Source organism: Microtus ochrogaster, chromosome 10 (genome assembly GCF_000317375.1).
Source record: "Microtus ochrogaster isolate Prairie Vole_2 chromosome 10, MicOch1.0, whole genome shotgun sequence".
Taxonomy (NCBI): domain Eukaryota; kingdom Metazoa; phylum Chordata; class Mammalia; order Rodentia; family Cricetidae; genus Microtus; species Microtus ochrogaster.
In genome coordinates this window covers 43,640,865-43,645,160 of record NC_022016.1, presented here as the reverse complement: position 1 = coordinate 43,645,160, position 4,296 = coordinate 43,640,865, and positions in this window count along the sequence as shown.

Sequence of the window (4,296 nt, the reverse complement as noted above, 5' to 3'; positions counted from 1 at the left end):
GTAGACCAAGCTGGTCTCGAACTCACAGAGATCCGCCTGCCTCTGCCTCCCGAGTGCTGGGATTAAAGGCGTGTGCCACCACCGCCCGGCTTTAAAAACATTTTTTAAAGATTTATTTTATTTATCGATTTGGAGTTTTGTTTGTTTAGTTTTGATACAGGGTTTCTCTGTGTGACAGCCAGTCCTGGCTGTCTTGGAACTCGCACTGTAGACCAGGTTGGCCTCGAACTCAGAGATCTGCCTGCCTTTGCCTCCCAACTGCTGAGATTCAAGGCGTGTGATTTATTTTATTTTATGTGTATAGATGTTTTACCTGCATATAGGTATGTACACCATTTGCATGCAGTTCCTGGGAAGGCCAGAAGAGGGCAACAAATCCCTTGAAATTGTAGTTAGGTTGTGAGACACCATGTGAGGGCTGGGGACCAAACCCAGGTCCTAGCCAGTGCACTTAACCCCTGAGCCACCTCTCCAGTCCCCAACATACACTTTAAAGTATGAAACATTTGCCAGGTGGTAGTTGCACACACCTTTGATCCCAGCACTCGGGAGGCAGAGGCAGGGGGGTCTCTGAGTTTGAGGCCAGCCTGGTCTACAAAGCTAATTCCAGGATAGCCGAGGCTACACAGAGAAACTGTCTCAAAAGAAAAAAAAAATCAAAACACAAAAACAAAAAGATGTGACATTCATAAGTCCTGGGAATAAGGACATAAACATATATTATAGATATTTTTCAGTCCGTCACAGATCTCAATAAAAGGGAGAGAGGAAACTGAGCCTGAGTCAAGGCTGGATCAAGTGGGTCGTTGCTGTCACCAAAGACCCAGCTATTCCTGTCCCTCCACTCTGCTCTTCCAATGCAGCTTCCTCCACAGGCTTCTACAGACCCTGCATGGAAGAAAACTGTCAGAATTTCCAGGTGGAGTCCTAGAATTCTCTGTGATTGGACCAGCTTGGATCCCATGGTTTCTTCTGGTCTCATCTAGGCCGACTGTGTGATGTTAGGCCCTACTAAGTGTGGTAGCTTTCTGTCATTGCAACCAAGAGCCTGAAACAGTCAGCTTAAGAAGAAAAGTTTCTTTTAAATCCCCAGAGGTTTCGGTCCAGAGTCAGCTGGCCCTGGTGCTTTGGGCCTGTGGGTAGCCCAGAAGTTCATAGTGGGCATACTTGGCAGACAGTGAGATGTGGGGGTCTCTGTATCCCTCCAAGTCCATACTCCCAATGACCCAATACCTCCCAGGTAGACTCGCCATTGTCCACCACCTCTAACACTGCCTCAGGATGCTACACTTCAGTACCTTGGCTTCTGGGTACACTCAGATGCCAACAGTAACCCTAGGTAACCCTAGACTGTGTGCACAGGCTTGAGAGGCAAGCCGCACAGGGTCTACCCTGGAGTCCCATGGGTCTCTTGAGTGAAAACCACTGCTGGGGCACCCCTGCTGATCCAGAGGGTGAAACAGCTGGGAATAATGGCTGTGAGCAGTTGGGGTTTGGGGCCTTCTTCAGGTCTTAGAAAATAAGGGGACCCAGGCATGGTGGTGCACACCTGGAACCCCAGCACTAGAGAGACAGAGGCAGGTGGCTTTCTGTGAGTTCCAGGACAGCCAGAGCTACATAGTGAAACTCTGTTCTGTAGTGAGGTTTTGTTTGTGCTCTAGCAAATAAAGCTTGCCTGAAGATCAGAGGGCGGAGCTAACCACTAGCTAATCATAGAGGTCTGGAGGTCTGTACAGACAGACAGGAAGTGATATGGCTGGGCAGGGAGAGGAATATAAGGCAGGAGGAGTTAGCAAGGTCAGAGTTGGCTGTGGCTTGCTCCTTTGTCTCTGATCTTTCAGCATTTACCCCGATATCTGGATCCAGGTTTTTATTATTAAGACCAATTAGAACTGTTCCCCAAAAGAGGGGGGGGAACAGAAGGCATTAGTAGCCCTCGCCATGGGTGGCCAGGAAGGAATGCTGAGTAGGGCTTTAGGACGATGTAGGATAGATCTTTCTCTTTCTCCTGCTTGTCCTGATAGGCTCTACCTCTGACCCCGCATCCCAGTCGCTCTTTGGTTTTCTTGGTGTTTTTAGATAGGGCCATGTAGTCCAGGCTAGCTCAAACTCCCAGTGTAACCTAGGATGACGCTGCACAGGAGTCCTTCCTTTTGCCTGCACCTCCCGGCGCTGGGAACTGACTCAGGTTCCTGTGGTGATGAGGAGGGGACCCGGCTTTGTGTAGGAGGCAAGCCTCCTAACTGAGAAGCATCCTTGGCTGCAGAACTGGCTTCTGTGTTTATGGTTTCGGACCCTCCCTAAAACCCAGGTGGGCCTCCTTCCTTTCCACTCTCCCCACAAGACTGCGAGTTGCCCGCGTTTCACGCTGGCTACTCTGCCATCTCCTGTCCACCCTTTCACTTCCCTGTCTGCCGGACTCAGCTTCTCAGTTTTCCCTTGTTTTTCCTGACCTGGGCAATTTTGAGGCATTCTGGTCGGTATTTTGTAGACGATCCTGCAATTTGGGTGTATCTGATGTTTTTCTCATGACGAAGCAGGAGTTACTGCGGCTTTGGGCAAAAACCCCACAGAGGTAAACAGAGTCCTCTGCTCATGAGGTCAGGAGGCACGTGATGGCCGCGTGGCTCACCACCAGGGTTGATTTTTTTTCCTTTCCTCCCCACCCTCTCTCTTTTAGCGTGGTAGCCCAGGCTAGCTTCAAACTCAAGGTGATCCTCAGACATCTTCTTCCCTTCCCAAGTGCTGTCATGACAGGGATGAACCTCCAAGCCTAGATGATGTTGATTTAAAAAGAAAAGCTTAAGAGAGTGTCTCAGTGTGGCCTGATCCTCCGGCCTCCCCCTCTGGAGTGCTCAGATAACAGACACAGCCCGTGACACCCCACGTTCAAAAACCATTTTGAGGGGAGATGCTAGAGATGTTTGGCTCACCTTCTCTCCCTTCCTCTTTCCCTCCTTCCCTCCCCCTCCCTCCCTCTCTTCCTTCCTTGCTAGGTTGGGGATGGAACCCAGAGCCCCACACAAGCCTGGCAAACCTGTAGCACTGGCCTAGACCCAAAGCCCTGCTGGATCAGGCGTCTCCAGTGTCCTTTGTGTTCTTCCACAAGGCAGGTCCACCCCTTCACCTCTTTCATCCTGTCTGCCTGGCCTGTCTGTCACCAGGACTCCTTAATCTTTGGATTGTGCTCCATTGTCATAGTGTTGACTTTCATTTGAGCTGTTCTAGCTGACTGGGTGTGGCAGTGCACACCTACAACCCCAGCGTTCCCTTGGAAGGGTGAGGGGCTCAGTCAGGATGGCAGCAAGGAGGCCAGTCTGAGCTACATAGTAAACTCCTTATGTCCTAAAAGATGGGGAGGGCGGGGTTGGAGCTGTGGAGGGTCATAACTGAGTCGAGCGCTTGCCAGCATTGAAGGGGCCTGGAGCCGGATCCGTGTACTACATAAAGCGGGGTGCAGGGGGAGTGGTACCTGCAACCCCAGCACTCAGGAGAGGGAGAGGACAAGGAACTCAAGGTCATTATTGACCACATTGTGATTCAAGGCCAGCCATGGGCTGTAGGAGAGACACCAACCCTGAGCTCTCTGGGGTTCATCCTGGCCTATGTTTGTAGCACCCATTCAGAGCTCGCACTCCAGGGTGCTGCAGACTCGAGTTCTGCCCAGGAGGAATGCAGCTCTTTCCACATTTTGCACAGTAAAGTTATCTATTCCTGCTGAGACACTACGGCCTCTGGTCCTCAGGCAGAGGGGAAATTCATCTATACGTTACACGTATTTGTTCTATATTTTTTACTTATGGGGAGGGGCTGTGTGTGCCACAGTGCTTGTGTGGGGATCAGAGGGCAGCAGAGAGAAACAGAGCAGTTTCTCTCCTTCCACCTGTGGGTTTCTGTGGACTGAACTCAGGTCATCAAGCTTGGTGGCAAGCACCTTTGCCACCTTGCTGAGCCAACTTGCTGGCCAAAATTCATATATTTTATATCCACATACCATGAATCTAAGAAGACATCAAGCCCCTTTAAGGCTTTCTGCTTCAGGGGTGACAATGGCAGAGCCCAGAGGGATAAAGTTGGTGCAGGAGACAGGCCATGCTCTGGAAGACAACCCAGACAAAGGTGGTTTTGTGGGCAGAGCTTCTGGCTTTCCTCCGTCCAGCCCCGAGGACTCCAGACACTCAGGCCAAGAGTAGGAGTCCCGAGTGGAGTGTGGACCAGGCCTCTGAGATCCTCCAGTGCTGAGTCTCACTGCACAGGGGCAGCCGAGGCTGGCACCTTTCATGGAGTAGAGGCAGA